This window comes from Xyrauchen texanus, chromosome 37, assembly GCF_025860055.1.
Source record: "Xyrauchen texanus isolate HMW12.3.18 chromosome 37, RBS_HiC_50CHRs, whole genome shotgun sequence".
Classification (NCBI taxonomy): Eukaryota; Metazoa; Chordata; class Actinopteri; order Cypriniformes; family Catostomidae; genus Xyrauchen; species Xyrauchen texanus.
The window spans coordinates 2263905-2274104 of NC_068312.1; positions in this window are offsets into that span (position 1 = coordinate 2263905).

Consider the following 10200-nt stretch of genomic DNA (forward strand, 5'->3'; position numbering starts at 1 on the left):
GACTAGTTAGGCTAAAGTTACGTTTATGCTTTCTGACACATTCACAAATGCAGGAAACGGATTTAAAGCCTCGTTCAACTTTATTGTATTGTAGAACTGAACTAAATCACAAATGCAACAAATTACTGAATTCATGCAAATGCATATTTGAAGTGTTAACCCTGGCAATAATCATTACAAATGAATACAATTCAATTTAATAAATAATAAAATAACAATAACACAATATTTTGTTATCATCTGACTAATGTACATGTTTCTTTTTCTTTTTTTACCTTGTCGGATTAAGAGAGTGTCCTGATGTTCAAGATCAAAAGTTAAAGGATTAAAGTTGAAGAAATCCAAAATAAAGTTCAAGAATTGGTTATAACTGAAATATTGTGTTTATCAGAAATAGCCTATTTTATAACCAAATATTGAACTGCTTTTAATATTATCAATGCACCTAAATACCGTGAAACCGTAATACCGTGGTAATTTTTGTGGCGGTTATCATACCGTTACACCCCTATTAGGCAGCAAAGACGGTGGCAGGTCCACCTGCACTTGACCCATGTGTGCGCAGTTTGATTGACATCGCTCGATGACAGCCTTCCCTGCTTTCTTCACAGCCATTGGACACAATTTGACATTTTAGATTTGTTTCCATTGAGATATTGAGTTTATATAGTGACTTTGCTGTTGTAAACATTACTGTTGCTACCCTAGAAATGTTTTTTGTATTATATTTTTATCTATTTAGTAAAAAAAAAAAAATCATTAAGAGTAAGACAACGTTCTTTATTACAATATTAATTTTTTGTATCCAGGTTGGCAATGAGCATGTACAAGCACTCTGCACAGGTTAACCCCCCATCCCAATGGGCCCCCCCAAATGTTGTCCTCCTGTCCATAAATCCTGATGGCAGACCTGGTGCTAACACACTGAATGTGTAAATAAATGTATATGTAAAGTTATTAGTAGCCTATTATGTAGAATTAAAAATGTCTCCATATTAATAAATGCTGTAAAATTATTGTCTATCGTTTGTTCGTGTTAATTATTGTGTTATCATTCACCTTATTTTTGACGTAAGAGTGGGCGTGGCCATTTTTGACCTTGAATGTGTAAGACTTCCGGTAAGCCACATCCGTTAATCATAGTTGTACTGTGAACCCATAGTTTTTAGAAGAGTGTGTAATTTTGACTGGCTAGCTTACATTTATTATGGAAACCAGAAAGACTGGCGTCATTTGTGCAGTTAGGGGCTGCCATAACAGCTGATATAAACGTAAATTGTACCCGTAAAAGATTGTTTTGACCATAATTCACGCACCAGAGCTGAATCTGGATGTGGGGCACCCTCAATCCGGTGAAGAAGCTTGTCGGCTTTGGTTAAAGGCTTTAAACTTGAAAAATACTCCACAACTCCCGCGTGCTTGCTCATTCTAGTGTGATCACTCCATACCGTGCCCGGGCATGATAAGCTGAACTGTGCCTTGGCCTGCTTGAAGAGTTGTGCTCGGGCACGGTACGCATATGGTGTGATTGCTAAGCGTGACCACGCTCGAAATATGACGTCAATGATGCGACTTAATTACCTATCACCGAATCACAGCAGTGCTGATGTATGGCCATATCGCACTCTTGCTCGTGTGATATTGCTTGAATATTTATATTCCTGTCTCTCTATATATACTGTGTGTATGTATATAACTAATATATATATATACTGTATATATATATGGAGCAATACCTGGTGAATAAGCACACAATTGTCAGTCGGCCTTTATCCCTCTCGGGATACAGTATGGAAAACATTATGAACAGTACTGTAAACAGTTTACAGATAACAACAGTAGAACTATTTCAAATCTATCATTAATAGTCTGGAAAATAGTTCACAAATTAAGGAGATTCTGTCATCATTCACTCAACTTTATGCTGTTCCAAACCCACATGACTTGCTTTCTTCTGTGGAACACAAAAGAAGATGTTAGGCAGAATGTTAGCCTCAGTCACCATTCATTTTCATTGTATGGACAAAATATGCAATGAAAGTGAATGATAACAGAATTTTCACTGAAGGTGAAATATCACATTAATGTGTCAGATTGTGACGAATGAGCAGCGAGGCAGACGAGGAGGTGCGGATCCAAATGCAGTGGTCTACCAAAGGACGGTTTTCTTGCTGCAAGTTGAGCAGCCGGCATTTGGCCCGTATAGCTGCTGGATCCATGTGTGGGTCGATCGTTCTGTGACGAATGAGCAGCGAGGCAGACGAGGAGGTGCGGATCCAAATGCAGTAAACTTTTATTGAAAGATCAAATAAACAAATAAACACAAAAGAAAAACCCACAATGGGGAAACAGGAAATTTAAATACTGAGAACTCAGGCAGGGAAAACACACCAGGCTAACAACACTCAACGATCGACAAGGACTGAACAAACAGACAGGGTTAAATACATGCACAAGGGGAAAAGGGACCAATAACCAAACAGAACTCAAACAAGGTAACCAGGTGATGAACAGAAACCAAAGGGCAAACTAATGAGACAGGTGAAAACAATGACCAGTGAACACGAGGGAAAACAAGACTGTGGAGCTACAAAAGGGACAAAAGTGAAAATTAAGGAGTACAAAAGTGACAAAAATGGTAAACAAAAGGGCAACAGTGGAACAAGACAGGGTATACATAACACAGATGCAATTAGATGTGCACTTTAAGGGAATACAATATTATGGAAAGGCATATTAGTTTTACCAGTATTAGCTTACTTCCGTTTGTTCAAGAGGCCTCTTCACACGTGATTAAAAGTTGCACTTACCTGGATCGTATAGAATTACCAATATGATGAATAGGAAATCAAGAAAAAAGTTAGTTAAACCTTCAAATTAATTTAAATATAGATGAATGTGGAACTAATATGTACATATCAGAGGTGGGGACAAGTCACACATGGTCAAGTCCAAGCAAGTCTCAAGTCTTAACCATCAAGTCTCGAGTCAAGTCTCAAGTCGCAGTTCAGATAAATCAAGCAAGTCAAGTCAAGGGTTCACCCTAAGCAAGTCAAGTCAAGTCCTGATAAGTTTCAAGTAAAGTCAAGTCACACTACTAAAATAAATAGAGGTAAATTTTTTCGATACATATTTATTTTTGCACAGAAAAGATGAACTTGTATACATATATTATGTATCTTATTTATTATACATTTGCTACATATTAATCATATGCATATCTGTGCTACATTAATATCTGAAAATAAAATAAAATTGTGTTGTTTACACAAAACGTTCAGACATTAACATTACCTGTAAACATTAAAACAAATTTATTTTTGTATGCACAAACATTCTTTACATTTTTAAAAATAATGTAATTTAAGGAAAATCAATTTGCAAAACCACATTTATGTGACCAAGTGTAAATGGAATCGTTTTGATAAATCAGAATCAGCTATCCGATCTGAGAAAACGCATGAAGTGGCCAGGTGTAACGTTAACATAGGGTTGCCAACCACAACAGTTTTCTGTAGCCTTGTGCGAACTTATTCAATAGAATTAGACTTCTAGAATGTTCCTTCAAGTGCAAAAAAAAATATTTTTTTCATTTAGTAGTTTTTCTTATCATAGCCAACAAATGTCTTCGGAAACTCCTTTTCCTCGATTTACTGAAGCCTATATGTAAAACGCATTTGCAGCTGAACAGCCGTATATCTATGCTGCATATATCTATGCCGTCTGGCTCAGCTCATAGGCTGTGCTGCGGCAACTGCACATCCAATGGCGCGAGCGCGGTCAGAGCCCGCCAAGTAAGTCCCCGAATTTTGCATTAAAGCAGGTCTTCGCTCATTCATAGTCTGTCTGACATATATATTAGAATAGAAGCTATGTGTCTGTCATGGATTTGCACTGAATTGATACTCAAAAATACGGAATAAAGTGCGTTCCGTGATCAGTTCAATACGGAACAAGACTTTTATGTGTCAAATACGGAACGATTCCTAGTTAAACAGCCCCTTAGAAATGTTTAGGTGCGTGCTAGTGATCACATCGGCGCCTCCATGTTAGCCTGTCATGCAGTAACGTTATGCGCAATGCTTTATAGTTTCCACACGCAGTCCACAAACTTGAAAATGCGCACATTTAATACATGCATTATAACCTACATGTAATATTGAGCTGCCCGCTCATTTTAAGATGCCAATCAACATTAAAAAACTCAGGCTACGCCACTGTTATAATCAAATTCCCCAATAAGTTACATCTATTTACTGAGACGTAACAGTATAATGATAATGCCATGGTCACATTTCTAATAAGAAAAAACATAATATGCCATCAAGGCCAAATTATGACAAACAGAAAAGATTAATTCATTACATTAGTAATCGTTATAACGTAGATCTTAGTGAAACTGACTATAAAGAGATTACTTTCTTACCTTTCGTTGTGGTTCTTCTTGATATGTCGAACGAAATTTGACGTTGTGGTTGTCGTGTCGGATATTCGTGCCTTGCATATTTTGCAACTGGCAAATCTTTTTTTATAGGCACGGTCCAGTTCAAAGTCTGTATAGCCAAACGAGACAATTTGTGGAGCTCGACTACTGTCTGCCATGTTTGGCGCGGTTTGAATTGAGCAGCGTTAAAGGCACAGATGCCGATAGCGAGGCTGACCTCACAATATATATATGTTAATTAATTGTATTGCTGTTTGTTTATTATACGTTCAAGTCATTGTCGAGTCTTCCACTTCAAGTCAAGTCAAGTCTCAAGTAACTTGTTCTCAAGTCAAAGTCAAGTCAAGTCATTTTCGTACTTTAATCAAGCAAGTCACAAGTCCTGAAAATTGTGACTCGAGTCAGACTCGAGTCAAGTCATGTGACTCGAGTCCCCCACCTCTGGTACATATATGTCAGACTGAACACTAAATGTAGAATAAATGTCAGATTATAATTCAAACACTTTAAGCACAGTTAGCTAAACCGTATGCAAAACAATAGAATAATTAAAGCTGCAAGCGGCAAAGAACGGGCCCACGCACCCTGGTGCACGTTGGGGCTGCTGTGCCAGGGAATGTCACTTCAAATTTTGGGGTATTTTACTTAAATGTTGTTAAGAGTGTATCACAGTGTAAAACATATTATTTCCGGTTGCCAGTAGGTGGCGCTATGACTATAACTGAATATTGGCATATGGGTGTATTCAGGCCTCTTATAAAACAAGTAAGTTTTGAGCAGATTGGACATTTAATTTTTTATGACGAAACATCGAAATTTGTCAGGACGCCATGGTCACGCCATTCAAAGAATACTCAAAATGTTCGCAATTTAGCATCGCCAAGGCCTTTAGATTAAACTGACTGAATATGATGTTGATCTGATTTAATCTCTAGGAGGAGTTTGTTAAAGTACGAGGCCTGGAAATGGCAAAAACTGAGCAAAAATTTAAGAGAAAAATCACAATGGCTGACTTCCTGTTGGGTTTAACATGTTAACATGTTACATATGCCTACCGATTTTCTTACGTGTAGGTGAAATGTGGCGTGAGGTCTGCTTTGTAGGTGGCGCCATTTTGCCACAATTAATTCTAAAACCAGTTTCAGATGTCAATTTTCGGCACTTCTGATGCATGTGCAAAGTTGCATGCGTTTTCGAGTATGTTTAGGCCCTCAAAAAAGTGATTCGTTTTTGATCGCAAGCAGCGATGACGGGCCCAAGCGCCATAGGTCCATTTCCATCCGTTGGCTTTCGGAAAACAATGCAAGGTGGACACATGCTTTTTGCCATTATTCGAATCAATTTTGAAGCAATTTGAGTAAATATAAGATAACTATTTTAAAGTGTTTTGGAGAGCCAAAATAGTTAAATCCGTCTGATTAGCCCCCAACATACATCTCAGTTTTGATCTAAATCACACATTGCACGTAGAAGACATGAGACACTTCTTGTTTCACATTTTTGGCAACTATGGCAACACCGTTTGATATTTCAAAATCTTCAATGTCTTGGCATAATGTTGTGTAGATGTGGTGACAGTCTCATGAATCCCCTAGAAGTATTTAAAGTTCAGAGGCTGCAATATTCAAAGAATCCATCATGGTCGACTTCATGCTGGGTGGAGCTAATAATGATAATTCTAAAAGTTGTCCAGTTTGATGAGATCCTTCAGGGTGGAGGAGTGGCTGAGGACCAAGCAACACCAAGCTACACCATATCTAGGCTGGCAGAGCCCCCAGCCATGTTAACATAATTTAAAAATAAAGGAAAACAATAGTAAATGCCTATTGCACCATCGGTGCTCGGGTCCTAATAATGTTAGCAGCAAAAAGTATCATATTCCTGTGTGTTTAGCAGCATATACTAAAGCAAACTTACCTTCCATGGGATCAGAACTGCATGACTACAGGACTTGCCCTGTCCTGCTATACAGGAGCAACCAGCTGTCTGAATTTTCCCATTAGGTGTAGTAAGGACCCAGGCAGAGTGAACATTTGCTCCACTTTGTCTGGGATCCACGTATGCTTTTAAAAACACTCGACCAACTTTCCCACTGAGCAGATATTGATATGTCTCAGTGTTTTTAGAATTGTGCATCAACTACTCTGAGCGACAACACAAAATAATTGAATATGTCTTCATATAATACATCAGGCCACTTCTTCATTTTATCCTCCCACTGGGTTATACCCCCACAGGTGTGCTAAATATTTACCATCACTAGCATAACTAGTAATAGCATTTTGTACGTGCTCCCACGACATCAGTCCGCACCTACCGGTTAATGAACCGGAAATCTCACACATTCAACGAAAGTACGTCATATTATTTACTTCACGTTTGAAAATAAGGTGGATAAAGTGTTTTTAAATTATTATAATGTAAAGGCCAATTACATATCAGGGCAGAGACTAACATTATATATGTCTCAAACAAGTTTATAAAATATTGCAACTACTTTGTTCCTCACTATTTAAACTTGAAATAGGTAAAAAGTCTTTTGTTACTTTAAGGCAGAGTTTTCTTTTTAATACTTCAGTGTAAATCATCATTGAACTGTAAGAAGTTTACTCTGCTCTGAGCTCTTATTGAGGTCAAGCTGAAAAGATTATGAGCACTTAAATATGTTTTATTTCATTGTCATTTCCAGCTTTTGGCTGGTATGTTTGGCAGTTTGTTTACCACCATATGCTTCTTAAACCAGAAATAAGTATAAGAACAAATCAGTTCATAAAAAAAAAATTTTGGTAAAACAGTGAAAGTCACAAAATCATGCCCCGCTCATATTTCAAGCCTAAATCAAAAGAATGAATAATAAATAATATTTTGCCTACAGAAAACAACGCATATTTTTAGGACCATTAAGATTTTTTGGTAACAATTTTTAATAAAGTTCATCTCATTGATTCTTCCAGTTCACTTTGGGTATGCAAAATATCCCAAACCTCCAAAGCACTGCTGTCTCTGTACTCCTGTCTGATAGTGAATGTGCGGCTGCCTCTTTCATCTCTCTATGAACTCCATGAGTCTATGTGATTCAGATTTGTATGTAAAATGTGGTCATAACACACGTTTGGAAAGACACTGAAACTGAAAAGTAACTGCTTGCCCTCTGTCCACAGATTGTATGTGCTTAGAGTCAAGTGTCTCACAAACCATTCAGGTAATGTTTGGCTATATTGTACCTTTGGGGAAACTTTAGGATCTTAGCGCCACATGAGAATATAAAATTAGTTAACACAGGGGTTCTTGTCATTATAGGAACCCAAAGTGTCCAAGAAAAAATTTGGAAATAAATAAATAAAAGCATCAGGAGGTTATGCATATATATATATATATATATATATATATATATATATATATATATATATATATATATAAATGGAGGTTTACATGGAGACAAGAAATGATCTTCATAAAGAAAGAAGCAGATTTTATTACTGTCTCTTCAATACAACACACAGCACCAAAAGAAGGAATTACTTACTCTTTTACTATAAATGCTGAAGTTAGAAAAGATATGACATTAGGCCATCATTCTGTTGTACATACTGCGGTTGTGTGATAGTTTATAAAACTTATATCACTAAATTCTGGTATTATTCTTCTTCTATTTATTTACATTGCGATCATAACAGCAGAACATTTACACATTTGCTGGAAGTGCAGCATTAAGGCTCATCACAGCTGAGGGACACAACAGACTGATTAATTACACACAACTTTTTCCACAGTGGAGAGGATGTACTGTTCAAAATGGCGGAGGGCATTTCAATTTCTATAGTGGAAGACTCTTGTGCACCAGCTACTATGAAATAGGAAGGAATACCCCTGCTCAGATGGCTGCTTTTCCACAGAGAAAATAAGATGCATTTGAACAAAATGACATTATCTTCAGAAAGCTGACTAACAGACTGCAGCATCATCAACAGGTGATTGCACACGCTCCATATCTATCTCTATCTCTCTCTCTCTCTCTCTCTCTCTCTCACAAACACACACACACACACATCCTTGTTTCTCCAATAACATGTTAGAAACAGCCCAAGCTGTTATACTAGTTGTTCTGAAGTTATGTTTTTGAGAGGCTTGGAAGCATCATTTATTTTGATCCAGCAAATGCAGATTCTGATCTGTCACTTAAGGAAGTAGTACCATGCGCAAATACAGTTTTTATGACAGTACAAATTTTATTTAATTTTTTTCTGTTGTATATAAGCATTATCACACTTGTAATCGTGCTATATGCCCTAAATCAACACTGCTGTGATTTCCTACGGCACTCTGCCTGTGGCCGAATCACAGAAGTGCTGATGTAGGGCCATATCGCACTGGTGCTTGTGTGATATGTATATATACTGTATACAGTGCTTCGCTTTGTCTTAAGATGGTTATTTATATCTTTAGTTGAATCCCAAACAGAAGAACAGGGAGCCCTGCAACAGATGGCCCTCACGGAGCCCCCCACTGAACATCGGGTCAGTCTGGGATTACACGAAAAGAGTAATTGAGATCAAATAACTGTGACTTCTCCAAGAAGATTGGAACATCCTATCTGACAACAACCAAGAGAAACTGTATCCAGGTGTAAGTAGGAGAATTGGGTCTGTTCTGAAGGTAAAAGTGTTCACACCAAATATTCATTTAGCTCTTTTTCTGTTTACTGGACTTTGTATGATGTTAACTGAGAATCCTCACTTTGAAAGTTTTTCACTAGTGCCGAAACTTTTGCACAGTACTATATGTATTCACCTAAGAATAGACTTTTACTTCCATTCTGTGCACTTGTACGTACATTAGATGTGGAGACCGTCTTTACCTGGTTTCCCTTTGGTCTGCAGTAACTTTTGGAAAACTGTCCTCGTTGTAAAAGTCTGTTGCTGTTTATTATAGAAGTGTGAAAATGTCTCTTCAGTTTCTACTTTTAGGAAATCTTCATTTTAATCTTTGACTGAATTTGCAGTAGTTGAATTCATACTCAGATACTTGGTATGTTCAAAGCACTATGATTCAAAGAAATAGAAACAATTGATTTTACAGGTCATTTTTAAGACCATCGTGTCTTCATTGACTTCAAATTCAGTGTCTGCTGGATCTGATGGATCCGGGTATCGTTCGTTCATTTGTTTTTGCTTTCATATATAAAAACGAAAAAACTAAATTATGACTTGATTTTTGGTTTTCCCGTTCTTGCACGGAAATCAGAAAAACGACTTGATATTCCGATTTTCCCCTGTGGGTGGGGCTAAATCTGATTGGCAGGATATGCATTCATTGTTTTTCAAATTAAGAGTTTTCCAAACACTATATTTGTTAGCCTGTAAAATTAATAGTCTATATGCATGCTATTTGTCACCCAATTATTTGGCTTCACTGACTGAAAAAATCTATTGAAATAGCCTAAATTCAAGCCTAAAAGCCTGTTCACGACTGACAGTTGTCATTATACAAATTTAAATAATACATTTATTCTTTGTTTTAGATGTTTTTATTAACTTAAATTCTTATGAATAATATATTTTTTATAATGTCTATTTGTTATTTATGGCCTGTATGCACATACACATAAATATGCTTTGAGGTTCCTAGTAATATGCCACATGCAGGCTATAGTCAAAGTTTAGTGCTATATTACATCGTCATTATAATACAATATAATGCAGGATTGTCATCTGTCCTCTTATGTCAGATTCTTAAATTTAGTCAACAAATTCAAT